We start from the raw sequence: 18,447 nt of genomic DNA on the forward strand, positions 1-18,447 counted from the left end.
ATTGCCACTTTCATACAGATCATACTAATGCCCTCGATTGGTCTCTGTGTGTCATTCAAGCTCGGGAGGGTGTGTGTTGGTGTATGTGTGGCGCAAGCGAGCGAGAAAGCGCGCGCACCGGTTACGTGTATTGTTGTTAGCATCTGGTGCTAGCTAGCTGCGCTAACGGATATAAGGAGCTTTTTCAACAACAAGGTGGAGGGAGAGTCCTTTGCTGTCAGACTGAGAGGCTGATAACTACAGCTCTGGTGAGGTAAATTACTCTCTGAGTCTTTAGATAGTTAACTTAGTTTAAGTTATCTCAGTGGGTCTCAAACAGTTTGGTCACCATTTATGTAAACACATATTTCCATTTGAGGGGGTAGTGATTAGTAAAATATGCATGAATAATACAAACAAAATGTTAACTAGGTGAAAAAAGGTAAGATAAACTTGTTGAGAGCTAAAACTAGTCTTTGCTGTTGCCTCAAAGAGGAGCAGGGGGGAGAGGAGGGAGACAGGAGAGGCCGATTCAGGAGCCCAGACACACTCACAACTATAAATGAACCAAAAACAAATAAATAAACAAGTTTCAATGTTTTTTCATATTGGATATTGTATGTTATTGGTTATGGCCATGTACTTATGATTTTATGATTATTTAAATGTATACATTTTTGTTTCATATGGGTGTAGTCTCTTTATTTCCCCCTCAAAATGCACCAGATTGATGCATTTAAGTCCAACATTTAAAAAAAAATCTTACCGGGGGAGCATGCCCCCGGACCCCCCTATAGGATTTGAGGCCCGGCCCCACTGTTCCCAAATAGATTTGCAATTTTTTTTTAAATAGTAACCCATCTCCATATGTTTTTTTTGGGTAGTAGATTTAAACTAGAGGGCTATCACTTTGTGCAGCAACGCTATTGACAAATAAATCCAGCAAAATGGCACAAAAAACTGGTAGTGGCCTCAGGGACGAGGAGTCATTTAACCAGCCAGTAGGAGTCAAGCTTTACTTTCTTTTATATCCATAAAGAAAAAGTAAATCTGTTTACAGTTGTTTCATTATGGATGTTGAGAGGTATCCATATATCTCTTCATTTTGCTCTCAAAGTGCACCAGATTGATGCATCTAACTTCAATATTTAAAAAAAAATGTTCCCGGGGGAGCATGCCCCCGGACCCCCCTAGACTAGAGGGTGTCAGGTCCACTCCCCACTTATAAAAATAGCACTTTACCACTGCACCCCCTCTAATCTCAGATGCACCCTGAGTCATTTTGTTTAAGAACAGTGAGCCTTTCTAAAATATACAGTAAAGAGACAAACCCAACAGCATTATAGGATATACTATGACTTTGTGCCAAATACTTGTTGCTGATTTAGAGTACTGGCACCTTTTTTATTCCAATTCAAGCACTGGTGCTGACTTTTCGTACAATGTCCCACTGTCTGGCTACCTGCATAAAGTCAAGTGCTCTGTGCAGTTTTCGGCGAAATGTCGCTCCTCTGTTTTCATTTAAACAGCTCCTTATATCCGTTAGCGCAGCTAGCTAGCACCAGATGCTAACAACAACAATACACGTAAGGTCTCTCTCTCGTGCCACACATACACACACCCTCCCGGTCCTCCCGATGGCCAGTCGGTGCCTGCCGGCGAGCGTGGAAGTGTGTTCTGCTGCAAGCGGACGGCAGGAGCGGGGCTGTCAGCATCAGCTTGTAGATGGTATTTTAAACTCAATGCGCTCTGAAACTACGGGGCGGCCGAGGACAAAAAATACACATGCGTTAATCGCTTTAAAATAATTAGTGGCGTTAATTTTGTTTTGCGTTAACGCGTTATTAACGCGTTAACTTGACAGCGCTAAAAAGTACATAACGATTGATGTGTACATTAGCATAATTACTAATGTCTCGGACGTTACACTAGCTACCCGCTAGCTGCTAGTTGCTAACTGCCGCGGCCGCCTTGTTATTCGCTAATCAAATCAATCATAACAATCCAGAACGTGCGGTGCTGTTACGTGTACGCAAATTAACGTGCTTGATGTGTGAAAGAGCCTTTGAGGGGCGTGGTTAAAGTTGCACATGCTCTATGAGCGCACATACGGGTACTTCTCAGGCATGCTGGGTAATCTGTGACGTTTCACTCCCTCAAAAGTTGGGCCATTTTGTCATCCATGCGCCATTGAGCAACTCTCATAGGAATGAATGAGGCCCCGCCTCCTACGCTGTATCCAGTTCTTATTATACATCCATGTCTAACAGGGCTTAGAAGAGGGGTTTGAGCAGTATGAGGGATGGCTACAATGGGTGAACTGTTTGGTATTTTGAAAAAAAAACTTCACAGACATGTTTTGTATAGGTATGGACCTACAATATATGTTTCAAATATAGCATGATAGGTCCACTTTAATTGTGGAATGAGCCAGCCCCCTGTCCACCAGTATATGTAAGTAGGCAAGAATAGAGCCCAACGTACATGACAGAGGCTCTAGACTCCTTACTTCGCACCATCGCCGGAATCCCGCCCACTTTGGCCGGTAACAGTCTGTGGTGGATTCTGCTCTTGCTGCCTGGATAGTCTGTATAACGTTGTCGGACAGCCCCACCTGTCTCAGTCTGTCCCTCTCAGGAGCCAAGCCTGGAGAGGTTGGCCCAAAGGTAACGCCCCTATTGCACCTGCTTCCTGAGACAGCGCTCCCCAGACCTGAGGAATCGCCCAGGGCTGGCCCACCATCATCTGTGTTACCTCCGCTTACGATAGCGCCAGGCGGCGACAGCTGTTCCCACCTCACCAGGAGGGGGGGATAAGGTGCAGCGGTGGAAAGGCGTAAAGCAGCTACAGTGGGGGAAAAAAGTATTTAGTCAGCCACCAATTGTGAAAGTTCTCCCACTTAAAAAGATGAGAGAGGCCTGTAATTTTCATCCTAGGTATACCTCAACTATGAGAGACAAAATGAGAAGAAAAAAAATCCACTCCTTTGTTGCCCGGACGGTGTGTTTGGGATCATTATCATGCTGAAAGACCCAGCCACGCTTCATCTTCAATGCCCTTGCTGATGGAAGGAGGTTGTCACTCAAAATCTCACAATACATGACCCCATTCATTATTTCCTTTACACGGGTCAGTCGTCCTGGTCCCTTTGCAGAAAAACAGACCCAAAGCATGATGTTTCCACCCCCGTGTTTCACAGTAGGTATGGTGTTCTTTGGATGCAACTCAGCATTCTTTCTCCTCCAAACACGTTTATGGTTGAGTTTTTACCAAAAAGTTATATTTTGGTTTCATCTGACCAAATGACATTCGCCCGATCCTCTTCTGGATCATCTAAATGCTTGCTAGCAAACTTCAGACGGGCCTGGACATGTACTTGCTTAAGCAGGGGGTAACGTCTGGCACTGCAGGATTTGAGTCCCTGGCGGCGTAGTGTTACTGATGGTAGCCTTTGTTACTTTGGTCCCAGCTCTCTGCAGGTTATTGACTAGGTCCCCCCGTGTGGTTCTGGAATTGTTGCTCACCGTTCTTGTGATCATTTTGACCCCACGGGGTGAGATCTTGCGTGGAGCCCCAGATCGAGGGAGATTATAAGTGGTCTTGTATGTCTTCCATTTTCTAACGATTGCTCCCACAGTTGATTTCTTCACACCAAGCTGCTTACCTATTGCAGATTCAGTCTTCCCAGCCTGGTGCAGGTCTGCAATTTTTGTTTCTGGTGTCCTTTTGACCAGTGTTGGGACTAACACTCGTGTTACAAAGTAACGCGTTAATGTAACGCAACTACTTTTTGCGGTAACTAATAGCGTTACTAGTTACCAAGCGGCAAACTCTGGGGAAGAGCCGGGACGCCAATACGGAAGTGTCAGACACTGCAGTTCATATATTGGCCGATAGGCGATGGATGCAGAAAGGAGCAATTTCCATAGAACCCCATGTTAAAATGCCCAATTTTACAGCAGAGAAAAACATATTTCTACCCCTGGCTCCATAAATTTTATTATCGATATAGTTAGATTCCAGCTTCATGATTATGGATCTGTGAGTGAATTGTTTTATAACACAACCCTTTTATTTATATTAGGTCTTAACGTTTTTGCATAAATTAGGGCGTGGTCACATTGAGTGACGGCTCTGTCAAGTAACTGCTGCTGCTAGCTTCTTGTCTCTCTGCTAGCTGCTCCGTGAAGCTAGCTACAGGGACTCTGCCTGGTCAGTTCCTCCAGGAAACACAACTTGAAGCCGGCCGTGGTTGTTTGTTCTTCATGCTTATATATCGGGCTATTGTGATTCGCTCTGCGGTTAAAACAGACGCTGCATGAATGCGGTTTTGCGGTAAGTGAAATTTGAGTACTTTATTCATGTGTTAATGATTTTAATCTACGTAATGAATGGGCTTGGGTTGCGAGTGGTAGCTACATCGGTGCTAACGATGCTAATCGTAGCCTCCAAGTTAAAATCATAGACTGTATATATAAAGGTTAAAACAAAATAGAGAAGTGTTAAGAGTAAAGTGGGATAATACTGTTGAACAAACAGCTTCTGTTTGAGGTTGATCAAATAAGGTCATCCTTGTAATTTAGAGATATTTTATTATGTAGGTAGGAACTGCACCACTAAGGTTAATTTAAATTGGCTATGCTCAAGTATGTAGACAAGCTAATGTCAAAGTAGTAGTGTATGTGAAATTAACCTCACAATAAGATGTGTGTATATTACAATTATTAATGTCATATTTCAAGATGATTACTTAAATATTACAATATGGTTGGTTGAGCTGGAGTTCATTATTGAGCTTACACGTTAACATCACAGTCATCTGAAGAACGAACCCAAACCTTGTTCTTTTTATTAATTGCATTACCAAATGGGTATCAAATAAACAGTAAGCATTGGTAACACAACTTCCAAAGTTACAGTAAAATAAAAAGGACCCTGACCCTTGCGCATGCGCGGAAGTAGTGTGTGAATTTTGAAAGCGTGTAACTCCCGTCTCAAACTTTTTGAAAAAATCTGGTTATGAACGGATGATCAAGTTGTTCAGTCAAAGTCCACAGGAGAGTATAATGTGGGGAATGTAATGCCGTCGAAGAAATCAAGAAGAAAGGCTAAAGTGGCGTTAAATGAGAGCAGCGATCTGTCTGGAGTGGATGAAACACAAACAGCTGATGAGAGCGCCATGGACAGCGGGTCCTCACAGGTGAGCCACTCGGAGCTGTCGGCACTAATACGCTCCATAATGAGAGAGGAGATAGGGGCTGCTTTTGAGAGATTCCAGCCGCAGCTTGATACTTTAAAGGGAGAACTCGACTCATGTTGTCAGAGGATCGGTGATATGGAGGTGGGACTGACTGATGTGGATTCTAAGGTTGCTATACTCGAAACTGCAAACCAAAATCTAATGAAGGAAAACAAAGACATTAAAGATAAAATGGAGAGGATGGAGATTCAAACCAGAAAATGTAATCTACGTGTCTTTGGACTGAGAAGGGATATAGAGAAGAGCGATCCCATTGCCTTTATGACAAACCTTTTAAAGGAGGTATTCGGAAATGCGCTCTCGTGTGAGCCGGCAGTAGAGATTGCCTACAGGATTGGCCAGGGGACTGATTTGAGACCCAGACCTATGATCGTCATAATGCAGAGATATCAAGCAAAGGAAGCTATCTTGAAGTTGGCAAGAAGCAAGGGAGAGATCATGTTCCGAGACATGCGACTGAAGATATTTCCTGATATCACTGCGAATATATTGCCAGGAGGAGAGCCCTATTCAATGAACTCAGGATGAAGCTGCGTAAGGCTGAGGTGAGGCATGGACTACTGTTCCCCGCAACACTTATTGTAACCTTCAATGGACAGACAAAACTGTATCGGGACTGTAGTGAAGCTGAACATTTCTATAAAACAGTGATAAGCCCGAGTTCAACTAAGATCTGAAATGAAGGTGGGAAAGGACTGATGGACATGACGTATCAGATGGTATGGTTATGCATATTAGGAGATGAAATTAATTATATTATGCAAAGGGAATTGCTGCAGTTGTGGTGAATTGTGTATTTGATTGTTTTCTTTTAGGCCAATATCCACTGGCCTATGAGTGATCTACTTTTTATTTAAAATTATTTACTTATCAACTGTGATTATGAGTTTATTGTGATTATTATAGCCCATTAGGAGATGAAATTAATTATATTATACAAAGGGAATTGCTGCAGGTTTGATGAATTGTGTTTTTGATTGTTCTCTTAGACCAGATTCCATTGGTCTATGAGTGATCTACTTTTTATTTAAAATGATTTACTTCATCAACTGTGATTATGAGTTTATTGTGATTATTATAGCCCATTAGGAGTTGAAATTAATTATATTATACAAAGGGAATTGCTGCAGGTTTGATGAATTGTGTTTTTGATTGTTCTCTTAGACCAATATCCTCTGGTCTATGAGTTATCTACTATTTTATTTTAAATTAGTTATTTCATCAACTGCGATTATGAGTTTATTGCTATTATTGGGCTATATAAGGTGTTTGTTTTTTTGTTTAAGGATGTTGAATAGAGACCAATTCTTACTGGTCTCTGGGGTTGTTCATTCCTCCTAAAATGTCATTTTGATTTATTCATTTTTTTGATTTATTGATTCATAAATAAGATCGTGTGTAATAGACATTACCATGAATGTATCTAACACATTGACAACGATCTAAAATGTTTGGGAGCTACATGCTGCTCGTATAGGTGATTGAGTGAGTGAGTATGCACAGGGATAGTAATCCTTTATGTGCAGTTAGGTGGTGGGTTGTATGTGTGGTTTTAGTTGTGTTACATGTGTGTTTTGGTTCAGCTCTCAATTTAAAAAGTAGTGAAAGAGAAACACATTTTAAATTGCCATCTTAATGTCAAATAAGTTACCAAAGAAAGGGTTTAAATTGGCTCATATCAATATTTGTAGTTTAAGGAATAAAGTTACTGAGATAGAGGAAATACTATCATCGGGTATTCATTGTTTAGCTATATCAGAAACTCACTTAGATGACACATTTAATGACGCAGCAGTTGACATTCAGGGATATAGTATATTTAGAAAAGACAGGAATGCACATGGAGGTGGGGTGGCAATGTATATTCAAAAGCAAATACCAGCTAAAGTGAGATACGATTTAATGTCTCCTGATATTGAAGTACTTTGGTTGCAAATTCATTTACCACACTTAAGACCTTTGTTGGTGGGATGCTGTTACAGACCTCCTAATGCTAACCTTGCTTATTTAGAAACAGTATGTCAAATGTTAGATAAAGTTTGTGATCTTGATAGAGAGATTTATTTTACAGGTGATTTAAACATAGACTGGAATATGTCGCACTGTGCCCTAAAAAATAAGTTGCTGACAATTACTAACACATGTAACTTAGTACAAATGGTGACTAAACCTACTAGGATAATTAGAAAGAAAGATGGATCAAATAGTGCAACTTGTATTGATCATATATTTACTAATTTCAGCCATTTATGTTCACAAGCAATTTCAATCCCAGTAGGGTGCACTGATCATAATCTAATCATCATTGTGAGAAAGACAAAGGTGCCAAAACCAGGACCAAAAGTAATAGTTAGAAGATCAATGAAATATTTTTGTGAAGAGTCATTTATAAAGGATGTTCAAAAGATATGTTGGAAACAAGTTCTTGAGAAACTAAACCCAGATGATGCTCTTGATGGCTTTAATTTCTTATTCAAGCAAGTGATTGATAAACATGCACCACTTAGAAAGCAGACTGTAAGGAACCTTAGAACGCCCTGGTTAGATGATGAGCTAAGAGAACTAATGAAACAAAGAGATGATGCAAAACTTGTAGCTATCTCATCAAGTTATGAGTCAGACGGGCACATTTATAGAAAATTGAGGAATTATGTTACAGCATTAAATAAAAAGAAATATTATTATTATTATGGAAAATAAAATTAAAGCTATTAATGATGATAAGAAGAAGATGTGGGATTTAGTCAATGGCATGATGGGCCGTAAGCCCAAATCCACCTCAACATATCTTGAAGTGGAAGGGAAATTTTTGACTAAACCGGTACAAATTGCTAATTATTTAAATGATTATTTTCTTGATAAAGTGGATACTTTGAGGAGAGATATGAAGCAACCTATTAACAGGAACTCCACTTTTCTAATAAATGATTTAATCATGGAAAATAAGAATTGTAAATTTAAAATAGAGAAAGTGTCAATTGCAGATGTTGAATGTCTACTAGGTAAATGTAATGATAAACCACCGGGTGTTGATAATCTAGATGGTAAATTTCTTAGATATGTTGCTAATTTGGTTGCGGAGCCTATCTGCCATATCATCAATGTAAGTATTGAAAAGTGTATTTGCCCACAGGCATGGAAAATAGCAAAAATTATTCTTGCAAAAACTCCAGCTGGATCATTTTCTGGAACAAATAGTCGCCCGATAAGTTTATTACCAGCGTTAGGAAAGATAATGGAGAGAATAATGTTTAATCAAATACAGAAATACTTTGAAGGTAACAATCTTAATACTGCTTATCAACATGCCTACAGACCGGGCCATTCCACATGCACTGCTTTAACACAAATGACCGATGACTGGAAGGTGGAGGTAGATAATAGGAAGTTAGTGGGAACAGTACTACTTGATTTTAGTTCTGCCTTTGATGTCATCGATCATCCATTGTTGTTGAACAAGCTAGAGCAATATGGTTTTCATCTGAATGCACTGAGGTGGATAGAAAGTTATTTGACCAATCGATGTCAAACTGTTTTTTTCAATGGAAGTCTGTCAACTATTAAGAAAGTCAGTTGTGGAGTTCCTCAGGGGAGTTGTTTGGGACCACTTTTATTTTCTATTTTCACAAATGATCTACCATTGGTCTTACAGGAATCCAAAATTGTTATGTATGCAGATGACTCGACAATATATGGAGCAGGTTCATCTACAAGGGAGCTGAGTCACTGTATAAATAAGGATCTACAAATGATTTCAGAGTGGGTAATAAATAATAAGTTGGTACTTAATGCAGGAAAAACTAAATCTTTAATAATTGGGTCAAATCATCAGTTAAAATGTGAACCTAAATTGCAGTTACATTTAAACCATATTGACATTAAACAAGTCAAGGAAACTAAGTTGTTAGGGATAACTCTAGATCAAACACTGTCTTGGTCTAAACAAATTGATAATGTTGTGTGTAAAATGGGAAGGGGTGTGTCACTCGTTAAAAGAATTGTAAAACATTTGCCAATAGATGTCAGGAGACAAGTCTTGGATGCTTTGGTGCTATCACAGCTTGATTACTGTTTTGTTGTTTGGTCTAGTGCTTCAGAAAACGATTTAAATAAACTACAAGTAGCACAGAATAAGGCAGCACGATGTGTTCTGCAGTGCTCCTACAGAACCAGAGTGACTGAAATGCTGGAGACACTGAAATGGATGAGTGTTAGACAGAGGTCCATTTATTCTCTGTTAAATTTTGTAAAGAATATTACAGTGACACACTTACCACATATATTGTCACAAAAGTTCATAGCACAGTACTCTACACATAACTATCAAACCAGACATGCAATAGAAAAAAGGTTCATTTTACCCAAATCAAGATCAAATATCAGACAGAAAACAGTACTATACAGAGCAATGGTCAGCTGGAATTCGTTACCGGTCCATATCATTCAAGACAACTCAAACATACATTTCAAACATTTGCTAAAACAATATCTGAGAACTACAAATTAAATTTGAACTGTACTTGTGGGTCAATTAGTAATTAGTAATTAGTATTATCATGTAAATTATATTGTTGGTAAAATTTTGTTTAGGTTTTGACTTGATGATGGCTAAAATGTGATGACTATTTTTTTCTGTTTTGTTTTTGCTTTCACTTCCTTACAATGCACTTTTCATGAAATGATGAGTTGTTCCGTTCTGGTTTGTATTATGTATGTTTTGTGTGGGTGAGGACCCCAGGAAGAATAGCCAATGCTCATGCTAGTGCTAATGGGGATCCTAATAAAAACTAAACTAAACTAAACTCGGATAATACACAATCCAACATGTTCAACAGAAGAGAATCAGTTATATTGTTTGTACACATGGTACTTTACATATATATCTGTTTGTTTAAGGTGTCCAGGTGATGCAGACAGGCTGGACCAGAGAGTGAGAGACATACAGTAACTGGACTCCTCACAGCAGTGAACTTCAGCTCAGGTACAAAGACTCTTTTTTTCATACTGTACAAAGAATCAAGAAAGATATTTGTTTAAATTAATGAAGTATTGACTTTAATACACTTATATACATTCCATTCAACAATACTAGATCACCTACACATCAGTGAAGCTGAGGGTTTTTTCTGTGCAAAAAGTTACATTTGGATATTAACAAGCAATATCATTTCGTCAGCTTTCTAATTTAATGTATTAAAGGCAAACATATTTAACACATACTGAGAACTGCTACTATTTATCTCTGAATATTGTTCAAAAAAAGTGGTAAAAGTTATTCTTTCAGTGAGACAACAGAGCAAGCTTCTACAGTTGCACTACATTTTGATAACAGTTAAATATTATTTTGATAATAACATATATTTCAATGTTGATGAACTTCATACTGTTCATTCATAATCTGATTGTCTTTGTAGCTCACTGTTGAAATAAAAAAAAACATTACAATTACAAAATAATTATATCTACAGCCCCTAAACACACAAACACATCGCTTTCATAAATAACACACTTGTTCTGCAATAATATGTTTTATGTTTCCTGTAATTTTTGTTAGGAAAGGACATGCCTGAAAGACACAACATTTTCTCCTTCTCTGAGGGTCAAGAAGAACATCCAAGAGGAAAATTAAAAGCTGATGCTTTGAGATTTTAAGACCAGTACACTAAGCAACTACTTTTATTGTAAAAACAGTCAGCTGATCGAATGCACCTATTTCCACATCTACACTCCATCAGCTGATTATTTCTATTTGCCTCGCTTTATGAGCTTCATAATCTTGCCCAGCATGGGCTCCTCCATCAGGCCAGGTCCTCCTCGCTGAGGAAAGACCCTCAGTCCTCTCCAAACCAACAGACAGGACGTCCATCACACAGAGGTTTCTCTCTGAAGTCTCTGCAGCTTTCTGGACACCACGCTGTCTCAATCCGTCCACACTGAATATGAGAGGGGGGAAATGAAAATAATAAATGCTTTAGACAATAAGAAACATAAAGTTGACTGTTGAGTTGCTCAGTTTTTTTAGATTGTCAATACTATTACTGTATAACTAATATATCAGGTTAAGAGGCACATTCAAATAAAGATTGGTCTTTAAATACATGTTGTCCTTTGAATTGTTTGTCTAAAGTCAAGGATCTAGAACTGGTACTTAGTTTTAATGATACAGTCTGGTTATTATGCTGTTTGGAGGAGGCCTCACAGGTAAGAGCACAAACTAGCTACCAGAGGTGGGAGTAAGTCCTACATGTGCAAGTCATGAGCAAGTCTCAAGTCTTGACCTACAAGTATCAAGCAAGTCCCAAGTCACTGTGGTGAGAGTCAAGCAAGTCAAGTCAAGTCATTGCTCAGGTCAAGCAAGTCAAGTCAAGTCATACGAAATTCTGATGAATAAGCCCAGTTTCTGCATTTATATCAGTTAAAAGATTGTGGTTATGAAAATGGATTTAACCCACACTATGATCTTCATTACATACACAGTTAATCATTTGAAATCTAATTTAGACCGATGACAATCATATTAGATTCATATTAACCCCAGAACTGTAGACAATATAGCTAGGACTCAAAAAGTCTGTTCAAAAAGGCAGAATTCCAGGTAAGAAAATCATATGGCATTTGCCATTACACATATTTAATTTAAATTTCTGTTAACGCTAGAACCGCCAACAGCGTCAGCACCTATGTAGCGATTCATTTCCGACAGTTTGAAACGCGAGGGCCGTGATTGGTACGTGATCTGCCCTCGCTCAAGGGAAAACCTCCAGCTTGACTTGAGACCACCCCCGTGATAGATAAATGTAATTATAATGAAGCCAGCTGCAATGGATCATTGATCCACCAGGGGGTGCAGTGGGGTTCCACACTGGAGCTCATGTGAAATAAAGTCAGATACAGTACGCTGGATGTACAGCGGAACTTTGTTATTCATATGTCACGGATATCATACTCTGTGCTAAATAAGAGACATGTAATCATTTACAAAACATCACCATGTTGTTATTTAACAAAATAATGTTGTTTAGTCGAAAAAAACGAACAGGAGGAAATGCAGCCCGGCTCTCGATTTTTAATCCTAATTTAATCATCATCTTCACCACGATCATTTATGTTTATGTTCGCCGAATTGACATGAAATCACTGACACATATGAATATACTGTATTCAACTTCATTAAAACGTTATTAACGTGCCTAAACTCAGTAATTCACTAAAAATATTTATATTTTAATGGAGACTCGTCGGCAGATTAGGATCCCAAAGCGTGGCGGAGGGATCCTGATCTGCATGACTGGTGCTATTTTCCCCATAAGGAACAAGTCGCTGCAAATTATCCCGCTTATTACATGGCCACATTCTCAACAAAGTAACGACATGACTCCCAATATTAATTTAAATGCTTTTATGGATTTAGAAAATGTTTTTATTGATTTAAAAAATAGTTGTATGTATTGATTTAAATTCACATGCATCCGCTAAGAAAAATTGTCCGTTGTTACCGTTTTTTAAACAGTCTGAATGAAACGGCAGCTCTCAGCTGTGTATTTACACAACTAATGGCCCATCAACCACAGCTCTCCCCCCCCCTCCCCCCCTGATCTTTCTTCTCCAGCAGCTAAATTAACTGTAGGTTACTCTGAGTGACCATAGACTGTATGTGACAAGCTTACAGTTAGTGACGTAACAACACCATAAAAGCTGGTGGGTTGAAAGCAATACGGGAGGTAAAAATAACTAGAATAATTGTGATTCATTTATTGTGGCTTTTATGTTTTTAGGTATAAAATGTTATGTAATTCAGGCTTATAGTTCACCCTTCTCTAAAAGCCTTCAACAATGACAATATTCATAGTAATGTAATAAATCCTTCCAACACACATTGTAAAAAATAGCCTACTGTAAGTTAAGAAATCATTCCAATATGTGTATCTTCTGATGTAACAACAATAACATTATAAATAGTAACATAGTTGAACATGGTATTGCACATTTAGCTTTGAGTGTTACTGACCTGAGATGTTTTTATTACATGAATTAAGGTGACTGAGGCTTTTTAACATACAGGGATGCAAACTCATCAGGTATGAAAAAGGTGACAAGGATCCGAGCCCCCGGCTCCCCCACCCCACAAAATATCGGCTTTAAAATGAGGAATAACAGAGGATATAGAGAACCGCAGTGACGCGTCGTAAAACCAGGAAGTAAGTTAGCATTTTTAGCACTTCCGGTTCCTTCCTCAAAAAGCAATGCGTTTTTTCCATAGGGTTTTGGAAAATAGCTCGAAATATGGTCTGTGGTTGACACAAATTTAAGAGATAAGTCACGTTTTGTTTTACGACATTAAATACATCAGCAGTGACCCCACTGGGGATTTTTGAAGAGTTTACGTGTCTGAAAAACGATGGTTGTTACCGAGTGGCGGAATAGGACTACAGAAATTGTCGAGGTCGTTGTACGTCATTACGCAGAACACGTAAACACTCCCGCTAAGTTTGTTTTCCCCTGTGTTCTGATTGAAAGCAAGTACCTGCCTATCTTTAGTATCTGTATATCTATATCTGACCATTAGAATCTGCATTTTTGAAATTGTCGTTTTTAACACAGTAGTTTTACTAATTATAGAATAATTAATTACCAGTGTTTTCCAATTTTACTCGGCAGTTCGTTTCGTTAGCTAACGTTAGCTAAAGCTAGCTAAAGCTAGCGCTACTAGTTAGCTACGCAATGGTTTGTTGCTTTGCTCCGGGTTGCAGCCACAGGTCTTCGCATGAAACGTGCTTGTTCTATCGTTTCCCGGCCAATGTTTTCCAAAGGAGAGTCTGGATTCGTGCCATGAGGTAAGCTGACGTGACATTTTTGTCCATGTCACGGTGAAATGTAAATGATGGGTAGTGACTGTATCGCCGTTTTAGAGATGGCGCTGCTGAAAAGACCGCAACATAAGTAAAGATAATGAATACATCCTATTAAAACCTGTGTGGCTTATATGATAAGTCTAATTAGTACAAGCAGCATAACGTGTCACCATGTAACTAAAGATTGTAGTCAGGGAAATCAGTTTGACATATTGAACTAATAACAAATCACCTCTGGCTGGCAGAGAACTCTCGGCTCCATAGCTTCTCTTGGGATGTAAAATCACATGTACATTTTACATTTATATTCAATTTAATATTCCATCCCTCACATACTTTGGTATATAATAACTTATATTTAGTTTTTCTTGTTATGCTGCTGCAACACAAACATTTCCCAAATTGGGATCAATACAGTAATATCTTATCTTAATTAATTAAGAAATATAACTCTTATAATTAGTGTAGCAGCTGACACCTATTTTCAATATATTTTCCATTTATTTCTTTAGTTCAATTTTCATCTATAAAAATGTCAAAATTGTGAAAATGTTCCCGAGACTTATCAAAGTGCAAGGTTATATCTTTAGATGTTTTGTTTTAGCCTATGTACTGTATGTCTTAATGCTCTTACAGTATATGTGACGGTGTGAGCTGACCTTGCACTTGGTGCCAGTAAGGATGTTCCTCACGCAGGCTGAATGTTTCCCTTGATTTGCAATGCTTCACTAATTTTCATTTCCCTGGCTCCGTAGGGACACTTTACCTCCAGCACAAAGGAAGACCCTACCAGACCATCTGGAGATGCCCCCAACATTCCTGATATGGAGAGCCACAAATCTGACTCATGGACTTGCATCTGGGTTGCAGTGGTGAATGCCCTGACGCCCTCACATTCATTCATAGTCCTCCACTGTACAGACAAAACAACATCAAGGGCCTGTTGTTGCCCTAGCACCCTGGCAATAAGGGAAGCAGTCACACGCTTTGACCTCAGGACAGCTCCAAAGTTGCTGGCAGTCAACCTTCCTTTCCTGAACAAATGCCAGTTTGGGTTGGTTCGCTGACCAGTGGTAGCCACCTGAATTGCCCTCTGTTGCTCTTCAGACAATGCCATGCTTGCCACAATTTCCTCAGGTCCCTGATGCCCAACAGATTTGATAATTTCAGGAACAGTAAGTGTTTCCAAGCTGTAGTGTTCCTTTTCTGGCTCGGGGGAGAGAAGCCAATAAATTCCTGAAAACCTGCCCCCGAGTCTGTCCCTCAGCCAGTCACGATCTTCGGAGGTGGGCTCTCTTGTCAGCGGGTTAAATTAGTTATTGGTTTGAACAGTCACATTAAAAAAGTTACTACATCGGCTTACTATCACCTAAAGAACATATCTAGGATTAAAAGACTAATGTCACAGCAGGATTTGGAAAAATATGTCTATGCTTTTATCTTCAGTAGACTGGACTACTGCAATGGTGTCTTCACAGTTCTCACTAAAAAATCTATTAGAAAGCTTCAGCTGATTCAGAACGCCGCTGCTCGAGTCCTCACTAACACTAAGAAAGTGGATCACATCGCTCCAGTTCTGAAGTCTTTACACTGGCTTCCTGTGTGTCAAAGAATAGATTTCAAAAATACTGCTGCTGTTTATAAAGCACTGAATGGTTTAGGACCAAAATGCATTTCTGACCTCCTGCTAAATGATGAACCATCCAGATCTCTCAGGTCTTCAGGGACTGGTCAGCTTTCTGTCCCCAGAGTCAGAACTAAACATGGTAAAGCAGCGTTCAGTTATTATGCTCCAAATATCTGGAACAAACTCCCAGAAACCTGCAGGTCCGCTGCAACTCTTACTACTTTTAAATCCAGGCTGAAAACTTTTCTTTTTGTCGCTGCTTTTAATTGAACTATTCATATCTTAGACTGCACTGTAACTTTTATCCATGTTTTTTTTCTTTTAATGTTTATTTTATTAGCTTTTCTTTTTAATGAATGATTTTAAATGCCATTTTCTTAATGTCTTTAATTTTTTGTAAAGCACTTTGAATTGCCTTGTGTTGAAAAGTGCTATATAAATAAACTTGCCTTGCCTTGCCTAATAAAGATTTCATGTGACACATAAAATTGATTTGTTGATGGGAATTAATGTGAATAAATTAACTCTAGGTTAACGGTACTCTTGCTATCACTACTCACCGACACTATAAACCTTGTCCCTCATGCTAGCCCTGACAACACCGGTAAGCACACCTTCATCTAGGCTGCACTGTAACGTGTCCTGACTTTTAGTGGTTCTCTCCTCTGTCTACACTCTTCTTGTCATCTTTGTAAAAAGATATCAGACTGGTAATTGACACAGCCATGACTTCTAGTTAAATTCAGTGTGGCTAAAATGAAAAGCTTTATTAAAATATGCAAGCATGCGAAAGTCAAATTCAGCTTTATTGTCAAAAATTCTACATGTGTTATACATCCAGAAATATCGAAATATCGTTTCCCACAGTGTGACATGTATAAATAAAACAAAACAAATACGGCCTCGATAAACGTGATATACATTAAACAAAACGGGCCTAGATAACCGGGGTATACAGTGTAAAATGTTAATATATTTAATTTAAAGTGTTCAAAGTGCAGTTTCAGTGCAAGTCAGTTGAAACGATCTTAAGTTGGTGTGACGTTGAAGTCGTGCGACCCTACTGCTGTACTGGCTTGTAGTTCGTTTATAGCATAACGTTAGCATTTAGCTTTTGGCGACTAGATTTATGATTCAGAAATTATAAAAGTAGGGTTGACATGTGGAGATTATCCGGCTGAACAAAACGTGATCCCTCTCTTAAATGTGTGTCAACCACAGACCTTATTTCGAGCTATTTTCCGAAATCCTATGGAGAATTTTCATTGGTTTTTCAAGAAGGAACCGGGAGAAGTTTACTTCCGGGTTTTACGACGCGTCACTGCGGTTCTCTATTAGCAGAACAACTAAAGCAGCAGTGTTAATAATAACAGAAACGCCAAAGAGTCTCATCTAATAGAAATATATAAAAGCATTTATTTTAAATTGTGTAGCAGTCAGTTTATAATTTTGGCAGTACTGTTGAGCATTTTGAAAATGTATTTTCATGTGTCTGTGCAAGGCTTAGTCTTTCTATCTTTATAGCCACATGATGTAAAGTAACTAAGTTCATCAACTCAACAAGTACTATACTTGGGCACAATTTTGAGATACTTGTACTTTATTTAAGTATTTCAATGTTTTGCTACTTTGTTCTTCTACCCCACTACAGTTCAGAGGTACATGGTGTACTTCTACTCCACTACATGTATTTAATACCTTTAGTTACTTTACAGATGTGGATGAATGATCCATCCATCTTCTCCCGCTTATCCGTGGTCGGGTCGCGGAGGGAGCAGTTCCAGCAGAGAGCCCCAAACTTTCTTTTCCCTGGCCACATCAACCAGCTCTGACTGGGGGATCCCAAGGCGCTCCCAGGCCAGAGAAGAGATATAATCCCTCCATCTGGTTCTAGGTCTACCCCTTGGTCTCTTCCCAGCTGGACGTGCCTGGAACACCTCCCTAGGGAGGCGCCCAGGTGGCATCCTAACTAGGTGCCCGAACCACCTCAACTGGCTCCTTTCGACGCGAAGGAGGAGCGGTTCAACTCCGAGTCCCTCCCGGATGACCGAACTTCTCACCTTATCCCTAAGGGAGACACCAGCCACCCTGCGGAGAAAACCCATCTCGGCCGCTTGTACCCGCGATCTCGTTCTTTCGGTCATGACCCATCCTTCATGACCATAGGTGAGGGTAGGAACGAAAATGGCCCGGTAGACAGAGAGCTTTGCCTTCTGGCTCAGCTCCCTTTTCGTCACAACAGTGCGGTAAAGAGACTGCAGTACCGCTCCCGCTGCTCCGATTCTCCGACCCATCTCACGCTCCATTGTTCCCTCACTCGAGAACAAGACCCGAGATACTTGAACTCCTTCACTTGGGGTAAGGAAATGAATGATGTGAAATATAATCAAGTGTTAAATCACCTGGAGTAAATCCACAAGCTACCCTTTAGTATACAAAGTAATTCAAACTAGCTGCACCTTTACCAGCTTTGAGAACACTTTCATGATCAACATTATAAAACATATCATATATATTATTCTGAAATGGACCAATCTGCACAATGACTACTTTTACCGTCCTACTTTCACTATATTTTGATGAGAATACTTTTCTACTTTTGCTTGAGGAACATTTTGAATGCAGGACTTTTACTGTAACAGAGTATTCCTACACTCTGGTACTTCTACTTTTACTCAAGTAAAAGATCTGAGTACTTTTACTTTTACTCTAGTCAGGGTTCTTACACC

The 18,447-nt window shown here is 39.3% G+C and overlaps 1 long non-coding RNA gene across 1 annotated transcript in view; it reads right to left on the reverse strand.

The window, feature by feature from the left end:
• Positions 1-10,273: 10,273 nt before the first annotated feature.
• Positions 10,274-18,447, reverse strand: part of LOC307047230 — a 69,638-nt gene continuing 61,464 nt past the window's right edge. The window contains exon 5 of the long non-coding RNA XR_013810373.1: positions 10,274-11,172. This is a non-coding gene — a long non-coding RNA (uncharacterized lncRNA). The remainder of the gene's footprint in view (positions 11,173-18,447) is intronic.

Source organism: Notothenia rossii, assembly GCF_949606895.1.
Source record: "Notothenia rossii genome assembly, chromosome: 7".
In the NCBI taxonomy this organism is placed as follows: Eukaryota; Metazoa; Chordata; class Actinopteri; order Perciformes; family Nototheniidae; genus Notothenia; species Notothenia rossii.